Below are 12656 nucleotides of genomic sequence, written 5' to 3' on the forward strand. Positions count from 1 at the left end.
TTAGTGTTAAAGTGATCCCACACGAGAAATTCAGCATAAGCTAATGGTCCATACACATAACATGAAATCTTCAGAGATACATAAAGCAATGGATAATTTTTTTAATAAGTCAAACACAACTAAGAAACACATAACCATAATCTCATGCATCATATAAATTCTAGTACTCTTACTGGTCATTAATGGATACATTTAATAATGATAATTTGTTGTATAAAATAAAATTCTAAAAATACATTTAAGGAGCAGCATGACAGCAAAGTAAATCTTTCAAATATCCTAGAAACACATATTTGAAGAGTTTTACTAATATATATACTCCATCATCACTACAAAATTTCAATTTTGTTTTAAAATCCCAAACAGTTAACAAAACTTCACTTGACCCATACATAGCTTTAAAATCCCTACAAATACATCTTCTCTTTCAAAAGAGGAAGGTGAAAATATAGAAATATATTTCTTTTTGTGGATTAGCAGATAAAAAGGATAAGAAGGATAGCTGGGAAAGGAATAAGGTGGTGATGGCAACCAGGGGAAATGGAGCAGAGACAATAATGGAAGAGAAGAAAAAAATGTAGGGAAGAAAGGAAAAGAACGCTTTGTTATCTCAATAGAGTACACTAGTCTGAAAGCGTTCATATGTAGGCCCCAAACTACACTTTTCCCAAAATAATAGCCAATTCCTGTGTGAAACACAGAATAACTCAGAGATAAATCATAAAGTCATAATGATGGTTGGTGCCTATTTCAACCTATTTCAACCATGTAGCTGAAAAAAAAAGGATGTATAAATAATTAAAAATTAGCTTAAAGAAATATTCCTATTTTTTAATAAAATCCAATAAGGTATCGCTGAGTCCCATTATGTACTCAACACTGTGCTGTATTTTAAGAGCGGATACAAAATAAGTATAAATCAGATTGTGGTCTCTAATTCAGGACAGACAATAAACTGTGTTTTGGTTTCTTCAAACTGAGCACACGGAGCAGACTATACCCCTCTCCCGTACTAATCCCCCATCTCTAACTACTCTGCTCCAAATCTAGGAAAGAATGAGAAACATGTTTAAAAAAAAAACACAATTCAGAAATTCACAGCCCTGCTTAAAACAACAAAATAAAAACAGCACGTGGGAAATCTCAGTTGACCAGAAATTCTGATGCATTCCTACAGAAGAATACAGAGGGCATCTGACTGAAAAGCTAAGTGATGGCGTAAATGTATTAGCATAAAGGATGGGAGTGTCACCAAGAGGGTTTCCATGTTCAGTGGTGGCAGAGCGATAGTAGAGCCCTAAGTGGGTCCAGAGCTACAAACATACCAGGGTTGCCAAAACAATGTATACACATTTTAAGAAATGTGTTCTATGTATTACATTTGAAGTTGAATTGAATTACGTAGCAATGTGTAGTATGACATTCCCTCAAAAGGTGGCGTTAATCAAATGAATGTTAGCGTCATTCATTATATTACAATTTTAATATAGTTTTTTCCTTTCTTAAAATGTGTATACATTTTTTTTTTTTTTGGCACCCTCTGTAGCTAACAATGGAACAATAAAGTGGGAACTGGCAGGCCCTTACCTCCCTATTTCTGACAAAGGCAAGGCAGCTATAGTGGGGGTATCTATTTTGGGGAGAACAGTGCCTAAACTGGAAAGATAGCCTTTGTTACTAAGTACAGAAGAAAAAGCAAATAACAATGGATTCCGCCTACAGAGAGGTTTCCCCCATTATCACTGAATGCAATATAAAACGGGTCCAGGCAGCTGCTTTTGACCCTCCCCTTAAGCAAATTGTATAAGCAGAAACAATGAAAGGTGAAACTGGGAATCTGAACTGTAAAGATGAGCTCACAATCAACAATCAGACATTAAGGGATCTCCAACAGTAAAATAAATCAACACAGACAAACTTTCACCAAATGAAACAAATGAAGCAATCTAAATAGGACTTTGTAATACAATTAATCAACATCATTAAACCCCCAGGGAGATAACATACTGTTATCTGAGGAAGGATTTGTATGTGGAATATATAAAGAACTCTTGCAAATCAATAGTAAGAGAATGTTAATAGCAGTCTTACTAATAAAAGCCAAAAATTGGAAACCCAGATGTCCATCACCCAGTGAATGAACAAATGCAATACTACTCCGTGATAAACTACTGATACAACATACAACATGGATGAATTTTTAAAGCACTATGATAAGTGAAGGAAGCCAGATGTGAAAGACTACATACTGTATTATCCTATTCACATGATAGAAAGCAGATTAGTGGTTACTTGGGCCTAGGAAGTGGGAAGAGGTGACTGACAGCAAAGGAGCTGGAGGGAAATCTTTGGGGTGACAGAAATGTTCTACTGGTAATTACGTGATTGCATGTAGTTGTTAAAACTCATCAAATTGTACACTTAAAATTGTTGAATTTTATTATAAACAAATTATACTATAATAAATCTGATTTAAAAAGAAAAAAACAGGAATAAATCTGATTAAAAAGAAAAAAACAGGTGAAGGAGGGATTTTAAAATGATAAGAGAATATTAAAAAGTTTTATCCTAATAAACTAGAAAAATCTAAGATAAAATGGGTAGTTTACTAAGAAATATAAATGAATAAAACTGACCCAAAACATACAAAAATCTGAGTAGAACAATAACCATAAAAGAAACTGATGCAATATTTCTTACCTACCTAAGATCTACCCACTCCCTTGCTCTTGCTGACAGAACCTTTCCTTTATTTAGGAACATGGTAAACTTGTGATTTAAAAGAAGGGTGGTTTCCTTGGCAGCCCCGAGGAAGTTGTTTGTCTCTGTATAGTCCCATAAGCTTGCCACTAGCTCCATGTGGCTATTTAAATAAAACTAAATAATATTATACACTCAGCTCCTCAGGCTCACTAGCCGCACTTTAAGTGCTCGATAGCTATATGGCTACTGTATGAGTGCAAATATAGAACATCCTCAAAAGTGCAAGAGGTCTAGCAAACAGTGCTGGCCTACGTCGATCATGAGACTTCCATTGCCTAGCCAGTGCCTGGTTCATGAATGTGCAGGTGATAAACTATAATGAATCCCTGAGGACTGTTAACTATGAGTATTCAAGCATCTTATCTTCTCTCTTAACTAGGAAGAATAATACAGGAAGGCCCTAATAACCTAAGTATTTAGCTACGTCCAGTTCTCCTCAGAACACAGGCTAGCATACTGGAATTTGGTCATTCTCCTGGAACTTTGAGCAGTTAGGCTATATCAGCTTACCGGTTAACTACAGGCACAGATATGCTATATAACACCACCCCGAAGCTCAACGTCTTGAGAAAGCAATCATTTATTCTCACAGATCTACAGGATAGCTGAGGGCTGGCTGATCTGGGCTGGTTTCTGGAGCAGCAGGCTGGCTCTGCTTAAGGTGGCTGTCACACTCCTCCTGGGACCCACAAAGCAACCCACATAGGAGATCAGACAAGTTCGCAAACTCATTCTAGAGAAAGTGCTACCTACTTCATTGCTGAATATCACTATGGTCACCTTTGAAGTACTCCCATTGGAAGCTATGCACCGATGCCAGCACCTAGTCCACCCTTCAAAGCAATTTTGGAACTCTTTTTCTGGAATGGCCATCAGAGCTGTCATCATATTAACCTCCATGTCCTGAGTGTCATGAAAATGTCTTCCTTTCATATTTCCTTTATTTTTGGGTAAAGAAAGAAGTCATTGGGGGCCAGATCAGGTGAGTATGGAGGGTGTTCCAATACAGTTGTTTACTGGCTAAAAACTCCCTCACAGACAGCAATGTGTAAGCTTTGTCGAGATGCAAGAGCCATGAATTGTTGGTGAAAAGTTCAGGTTGTCTAACTTTCTCACGCAGCCTTTTCAGCACTTTCAAATAGTAAGCTTGGTTAACTGTTTGTCCAGTTGGTACAAATTCATAATGAATAATTCCTCTGGTACCAGAAAATGCTAGCAACATCGTTGCAACAAGATCACGAACTGTCACACCTGTCACACCTCGTATATTCCTATTGCTGATGGCTGAGGTGTAAGCATGCAAATCCAATCACACATGTACTTTTCAAAGAGCTTGGTCATGGCAAAACCACTAAGTTTCCATGGGCCAAAGTAAGTCACATGGATGAACCCAAGTCAAAAGGTGAGAAAATGTACTAACTTCATTACTGGGTGGAGCTGCTGATGGCAAAGAGAGTAGATGTAAGGTAGGGGGTGGGGAGGGAACTGGGCCAGTTACACAATCTATCACACCAACCACAATATTAACAACATGGTAATTATGGGATCATCAACTCTAAAACCCCAAAAAGCAACTAGCTATAGAACCTCACATCTGCAAAGCAACGTGGCTTACAGTAGAGGATTCTAATTCTAGCTTTGGCAATAGCTAACTGTGTGGCACCAAAATCGTTACCTAACCTCTTTTGTGCCAGTTTTCTCATTTCTAAAACAGGGATGATAGCAGAATTGTGCTAAAGAATAAAGTATAATTTCACAGTAACAGAAATTTAGCATATATTCAGTAGGTGGTAATTGCTATTATTGTCATCTGAGGCTACTATAAACAATGTTTTACAATAACCAAACTTTACGTGGCAGGATGGGAAGCGATAGATCAGTGTATCCCAAACTTGACTGCACATTAGAACCACCCGTGGGAACTTTTAAAAATCCCGATGCCCAAGTACTACCACTCGTTACTCAAAAAACAAAACGAAACAAATAAACAAACCAAAAAACAAACAAACAAACAAAAAACTCATTTTGATTGACTCTGTTCCTAATGGATCTCTATCTAGGGATTATTTCTTGAACCAAAAAAGGATATTATTTCATCAAAGCTACTTATAATCATAATGTTAATTTGCCGCTACTGGTATATCTCAAATCACATACCAAATCCTTCTCCCAGTTTTCTTCATACCATATAAATCCCACATTTGATGGTTCTACTTCTTCCTCCCTCTTAACTATCAGTGTCTGTGTAAAATGTAATTATATGCAGTTGTCTGTATGGACCACACTTTTACCATCCTGCATTTAAATGTAAAAAGCCTTTTGCTTGGAACGCTCTTTCACACTTTGCTGACTGTTACTCTCCTGGTCTTCCTCCCCAAACCCTCCATAACGAGGCATGCTTAGTTAAGGGCTTCTCCTCCTTGATCTCAACTGCTACTTAACTGTTAGACTTATGAAATACTTGAAGGCTGGGCAGGAATAGTATCCTATTCAACACTGTACCTCCAATGTCAAGTCAGTGCCAGGATGGAAATGAAATACAAAATAAGGTGAAACAAAGACTCTAACTCCGTGAATATCCTCCCTTTGTTTAAGGACCTAATAGTACTTTACTCACATTTCTTTTTGGACAAGAGTCTCTTAACCACATTCTAGAAGACTGCAGGTAATGTGAAACTATTCTTTATTATTTCTGGCCCAGAATGAGACAGACAAAACTGACTGACCTGTATCTTTAATAGAAAACAAAGACAGATTGCTAGAAAAATAAACACAAAATGGTAAAGTTAATAAGATAATACAACAAATGATTTTCAATTAAACTTAAATTTAGTTTTTTTCCGCACCAAATCGTAATCTCCTTATTAAAAGACACAAACCCTGAATTACAAATCCATGGTAGACTCGGGTTTGGACTATTAAAAGCAACAGGAGTATACATTTACATGTATACATCCAACGTGAGCCCTATGTAAGCGAAGCCCAATCGTTACATAAAGCTTTCAATGATGTAGCATTATCACAATCCTTTTCCGTTGTGGTAACTCCAGCAGGAGAGTATTTTCATCTGTTGAACCCTAAAATACGTTAGTCACAAAAACTTGAAACATGCCTTCATAAGCTTCTTCACCAGCAAATTGTATTTCCTCTAAATCTTTCTAACCTAAACACTTTATAAAAGATTTATTTTAATAATTCTAAAAGTACAGTTCTTTTAGGCTGAGTAAAAAGTACAGCTGAGCAAGAAGAAAAAAAATATATATATATATACACATACATACATATATATATCAGGGATGCCAAAAAATGTATACAAGTGGACACTTTGGTCAACATTGCTTAAACAGTTCGCCATCAACAGAAGTGTCTGAATGCTGATGGTAACCACTTTGAGCACCTCTTGTAATTGCAGAAGTCACACGTGACTTGTATTCACCTTTTGTTATCGGTATATATTGAATATTACAATTTTAATAGTTTTCCTTTCTTAAAGTGTGTATATTTTTTATACTTTTAAAATATATGTATATATATACATATGTATGTGTGTGTGTGTATATATATATATATATATATGTATATATATAATCTTTCAAAAGTAAACTATTTTGTTTTCAACTGCCAACTTACTAACTGGTCCTGCAAAGCTCTAGGAAGTACAGGCTAGGTAATAAAGGTAAACTTACCCCGCTACTGCTCACAATTGCTCTGTTTCCAGCAGTTACAGATCATAAACCAACTAGTCTTTTTGGTGACAATACAGATCTCATGGATCATTTCTATTCACGGGAATTTCACCATTCTTGCTATCATCCAACAGAATAATTAAAAATAGCTGTAATGACTTAAAATTATTTTATTTTGTTCAGTCATAGCCTCAAGTTAATTTAAAAACAAGTTGGAAAACACAAAACATCTAGTATTTCTACCCCGTGCCTAATGTCAAGTCACTTAGAAACAAGACACAAGCTTAAGGACTACAAGCTTAATAGTCATGATTTAATGATATTGTGTATCTGACAGTGACCATCAATCATAGGATAACACACGTTCGTTCATAAACCTAGCAACCACCACGGAGTCAAAACGTGCAAGGGTGGTTTTGAATGCAAACGTAATTAATCTGACTCCAAAGGTAACTGAGAACTTTCAGACTAACTTAGAAGCCTCGGCCTCCCCTTTTACTGCATTACAACCTCGCGCACCAAGCTAGGAAGCTGCCCAGTTCCAGCTTGCAGGGGCGTTATCTGCTGCGAATGGTGATACCCACCCAGTTTTCTTCTGAAAAGACCCAAAAGCGGTTCCAGAAGTCAGAGCAGGGCTGTCAGCGACGGATCGCTCCCATCAGGCCGGGCAAACAAGCTACCGCGAGGCCGAGGAGCGCGACAATAGCCCCTCAGACGCTCGAACAAAACACCGCCGGCCCAGCCCCCGGGGAGAAGCACGTCCTCCTTTCCCACGACCCCACCTTCTCCCGGAGGAGCCGCGGCAGTCCAAGGGCCCGCCCGTCTGGGATGGGGAAGGGTCGGGGAGACTTGTGCTGCGGCTCACTCGCAGCCCTTTAGATTCCCGGGCCCCAGAACAACCAAGTCCTCCTTCCCTGAGACCTCAGTCTCGGTCCGGAGCTGTCTTCCATACCCGACCCCTGACCCCTGACCCTCCATCACCCGAGCGCCTACCTAGACTAGTTCTCCAAGCCTCTTGAGCGTCTCCGCACCAAGGCCCTCTAATGCTCCCGCAGGTCCCGGGCACGCAGTCGCCACCCACCGAACATCCACCTGAGGGGGGCTCGCGCGCTTTACGCTGGTTTGTGTTGGGGTTCCCGGGGGACCCAGAAACCTCAGCTCCTAGCTGCAGGGCGCGCTCTGGAGCGTGGGGTCAAGGTGAACGCGCACGTCGAGTTGCCCCGCCCCCTTTCTCCGGCGGTAGCTTCAAGAGCCTGTTCTACGCAAGTCCACACGGTTAAAGGCCACGAGTGGATGCAGTTGGAATCTCGCGATAGTTCTGCCCACGGCTTTAGAGAATACCGGATTGGCTGGCACCTCTAAGGAGGAGGCGGGCTCTAAGCAGATATTAAATACAGGCGGCTTCCCCGCTGGAGGGGCGGGGTTCCCGTGAAGGAGTGATGGGTTTCGTTTGTGGCTTTAGTAAAAAGGGAGAAGAAAATTCTGCAAACGCACGGGTTTTCTTGCTTCTAGAAAGCAGCCATTCATTAGTACGGGTGAAGCTTATCTTCCTCAAAAATATTATTTTAAAAAGACTTTCCAGGGAAATACGAGTAAGTTTTTTAAGTTGAGAGCAAAACTACATGTATTATGCTGAAGGTGGCCTTCAAATACCTTGTCTTTTTTGTCTTCACTGAGAGGTATCCTCTTTCTCATGGAGGTAGGCTGATGCTTAGTTAACTTTGGGATAACTCGGACAGGCTTCAGGGCCAAGAGCCTGTAAAATAGCCCCCAGGAAACAGCGGTCACTCGTTGACTAATGACTAGGACTCCTGAGGACTCAGCGTTATGCCGTGGAGGGGCAGAGGGCATGTGTAATCACACAGAAGCACAAAAGTAGGTTCTTGCCTAAGAGAACATCCGTTGTAGTTGCGAGACATTCTAGAGACAGCCCATACCCTCTTTGCACAGAACTTCATCATAGACCTCTAAGACAGTCTGAAAGAAGCCATTTACACAAACGAAACCCTATAAAATTCAATGGAAATCAGTTACCTCATCCACGGCTTCAGGAGGGAAGTTGAAAAAGTAATGCTAATTGCTGGAGTCGTGGGCAAATAGAGTTCCTCTGCCATGGAGAACTGATCATTTTACTAAGTACAAGACATAAAGGAGCCTTTATTTTGGAAGTGTAATTGAAACTCAGTATTTAAACGTATATTGTGCTGTAGAAGGTTATCTTTGATAGTTTTATGTCGCTTCTCACCATTGGAATAGAGATTTAAGCTCACAGTTTCACTGAGTCCAGCTGGTGCCAGGCAGAAATATTTAAAAAAATAAGTACAGCATCATTTCATCTTTGTTCACCTTGATTGGGGTAATTAATTTTTAAATACAATTATTGTTATTCCGTGCAAAATGTTAAACTACAGATCCAGTTGTGTTTGGAGATGGAATTTCAACTACAGAGCTGGAATTCTGTACACTATCATTCAGCAGTTAGAATTAAACAAAATTCGTCCTCTTGAATTTCCTAGTGGAATGTTCAATCCTGTGTTTGCAAAGTGCCCAATATAGTCTTTGAAAAACTTCTCTATGGAATAATGTTTTTTGATCTTAAAATCACCAGAGCTAATTTTAGGAAACATTGTTCATTTTTGCACCTTAGCTCTCTGGAAGCTCCCATCTGTGAAATACCTGTTCACCCTGACAACTCTGAGTTCATCCACCTATTGGATGCTAATGATCTAATAGTATTCCACAAGTAGGCGTTAATTGATTGCATATAAACCAATCAGTGAATGACTCAGTATCCATAGAGTTCAGCTGATTCTTCTTAGAATTGCAAATGTGATGGCAGTCAGACAACTTCCTTCCTTGTGTGGTCTCACTAGGCCAAAGCTATAGATCCAATCCCTTTTTGGGGACACTTAGCTTGATGCTAGCCATAACCCTAACTCATGTCATCTATTTAAAAAAATGAATGTTGTGAGTTGTTCTCAAGGAGGAGGACTTGTTGAGAGGGTGTGGATGAGTTAATGCAAATGTAAGTCCCTTTAGGGACAGAAACAGTATAACTGATGATTTGTAAGTAGAAGTTTATATTTTGAAAATCCCTTTCATGCTCACTTTTCCTTCTTTCTTAAAATGATGATATTACATATTTACAATTTTCGTTTTGCAGCAGAGGAATCTGAGACTCAGAGACTATGGGGAGAGAGCCCCAGAGAGTAGTTTACAGGCTCTCGGCCTCACGTGGAAAAGTGCTGGCTCGGGTAGTGGATGGCCGTCGGCTGTGGCCGGTTGGCCAATTGGCCACTGGTATAACTGCTGCGGCTACGGAGGACTGCCGAGGATTGCCGAGGAGCCGAGGAGAGCCGAGGAGAGCGGAAGAGAGTAGAGGAACAGAGTCAAGGAGAGTGGAGGAGAGTTGTCGGTCGGTCGGTTGGCGGAAAGGCGGACGGCAGGTCGCGAGTCCAGTGGGCCCAGCCTCCAGTGAGACTATAGTGGTATGACTCCCCTACCTATGGCTCCGTGGGTGTTCCTTTTTGGCCTCACCATATCCTGCGTTCTTGTATGGGGAGCGGGAGCAGAGACCCCGCAGGCCGCCCTGCCCAACAAATGGCGCAGCGAGCAGGGTCTCCCGCACAACAGAGACATTAGGTGATTTCCCACAGTTTAGCTCTAAGAGACCAAGAGGAGCTAGAATACCTCTTGACTCTTCTATCTAGGCTGGTGCCTCTCATTATTCAGTCATATTGTCTAGCTAATAAAAGTAAACAATTTGTCACCAGCCTTCCTAAGTTGGCGGGGGAAAAAGGAAGGCATGAGGAGTGTAATTATTTGGTGACCCAGGGCTGTGCATATCAACAATAAGGATCATTGAGGCCCAGCACTGTTTTTTCTTTAATAGAAAGATCATTAATAACATTGCTTGAGAAGTTTATTCTATATTTTAGTTATGTTTGCCTGCTCTCTGGAAGTGAAGTTGATGGTCACACAGTATGATCGAGCTTTTCCAAAGATGAATCTTTTTTGCCATTTCCTCTACTACCTACTTATTTTGGGAATGCTTTCCCTCCTGACAAATTGAAAATATGAGGGTCAAAGTCACTATTCTGGAATGAATTACAATGTCCAAAGCTGTTGTTAAAATGTGTGTATTACTAACAGAGAGTGGGAGGAAGAAACATGGTTTTGGAAAATTAGTGCTGGCTGGGGTGATCAGCTATGCTGAAGGGAGTGGTGTCAGATCACACAAACAAGAAATGGTATCAGAGGAATTATGCATGCTTGGCTATAGGATATGTTGAGGGGCAGGAAGGGTATGACTTGAAAACAAATCTTCGTGTTTAGAATGTTAGCACTTTTCCTCAGGCTAACCATGGATAGGTTTGTTACCTTTTAATTTAATCTTTCCTTGTTGATTTGTAGGTCAGATTTATTTCAAAGTCTATAGTTTGTTTGTTCTATCTCCCCTGCTGCAAGCTCAGCCTGCAAACTGAAAACTCAATCTGTGTCCCTTCTGCAGCTCATAATTTGCAAAGCAAAATTTGTAATCTCTACCCAGAATGTTGCATCGAACATGAATTTATGACATAAGGAGAAGGGAGTTCACCATTTCTTTCTAAGTGTTTGTTTTGGGTGTTAATAAAGCAATCCTTGTAAATTAGGTAAAAACAAGGATAAAATTGAAGCTGAGTCTGTTGGGTAAAGAAAGATGTGAGATTATATGCAGTGTTTCTCAATGAAGGTAACATAATCTGTATCGTGGCTCTCCTCCCCACCTCCTCTCTTCATTCCCAAATATTACTTTTTTTCTAAGGACATATTGTTTTCCAACTAATTTTGTCAGTATGGCTTCTGTGTATTAAGGAATAGGAATTTGTAGATGAGTCACCTGATGCTTATGACTTACGTAATATTTATTATGCAGTTTTGAGAAAAATACAAGTAAAATGTTTTTTTTTGAATATTTTAAGGATCTCTATCATGTGTCATTTTAAAGTACAAAAATAGTGATGTAACACTTTGAGAAGGAGTTTGAAATCTCAAGGAAGCTTAGTCATACAGCGATAGCATAAAATGACGATTGCCAGAGAATAAAGAACCTTCCCAAAGCTTCCATCCACTAGAAGGGCAGCTCCATGTTCAGGTATCAGCATTGGTGTATCGTTTAGGTCAAGTCTTGGGACAATGGCGAAATTAGATCTCAGTTCCACTTTCTTTAAACCCTGTTAAGTTTCTTTTTTTTTTTTTTTTTTTTTTTAAGGAGGGCACACAGTTCACAGTGGCCCATGCGGAGATCAAACCACCAACCTTGGTGTTATTAGCACCACGCTCTAATCAACTGAGCTAACTGGCCACCCCTAAAACCTGTTAAGTTTCTGAATTCCTCTTTAGGCTCTTAAATAAACTTAAATACTTACATACCTTACATATTACGCAGTAGTACCAGATAATGATCAATTGTGTCCATATGCCATAACAGTCCCATCTCGACTATTAGCTCCTGAGATTTATTTTGTTAAAAACAAACTCTCCAACCATCCCAGGTAACTCTAATGAAACCAATTTAAAGATAGATATTTGGGAAACACTTGAGCAGATGATCGCCAATTTATGACCTAAATTGATTAAAAAGCAAGCTCATATAAAGCAAGCTCATATAAATCAAACCCTTATTTTCTATAGCAACAATGTTATAAGCTGGGGCTCCAACCTGGAAACGCATTTCATACCTTCTAAATAACAAAACTACTCTTAGAGAAATTAACTTAAAATGGATTACAGACCTGATATAAAATGTAAAACTATTAAACTCCTAGAAGACAACATAGGAGAAAATCTAGATGACCCTGTGTATGGTGATAATGTTTTAGATACAACATTAAAGCCATGATCCATGAAAGAAAGAATTGATAAGCTCGACGTCATTGAAATTGAAATCTTCTGCTTTGAAAAATATAATATCAAAAGAGGAGACAAACCACAGACTGGGAGAAAATATTTGCAAAAGACAAATCAGATAAAGGACTATAACTACAATAATTAGTTAAGGGATACACGATAAAAAGATATAAGATGTGACATCAAAAACAAAAAATGTGTCGGGGAGAGTAAAAATGTAGAGCTTTAGAATGCAATCAAACTTAAGTTTTTGTCAATACTTGCAATAGACTGTTATAGATATAAATTGTTATTTGTAAGCCCGCTGGTAACCACAAA

General features: G+C 39.3%; 1 protein-coding gene across 2 annotated transcripts in view; it reads right to left on the reverse strand.

Moving 5' to 3' along the window:
• SHPRH (SNF2 histone linker PHD RING helicase) overlaps positions 1-7648 on the reverse strand; it is a 74486-nt gene extending 66838 nt beyond the window's left edge. Inside the window, exon 1 of one of the 2 annotated variants that reach the window (XM_019744488.2) lies at positions 7443-7648. The gene's annotated coding sequence lies outside the window, so the exon portion shown is untranslated. Of the gene's footprint in view, positions 1-7033; positions 7171-7442 lie in introns of those variants that run through there. The other variant, XM_019744489.2, reaches the window with a different exon arrangement.
• Positions 7649-12656: the final 5008 nt, after the last annotated feature.

Source organism: Rhinolophus sinicus, linkage group LG05 (assembly GCF_036562045.2).
Source record: "Rhinolophus sinicus isolate RSC01 linkage group LG05, ASM3656204v1, whole genome shotgun sequence".
NCBI lineage: Eukaryota > Metazoa > Chordata > Mammalia > Chiroptera > Rhinolophidae > Rhinolophus > Rhinolophus sinicus.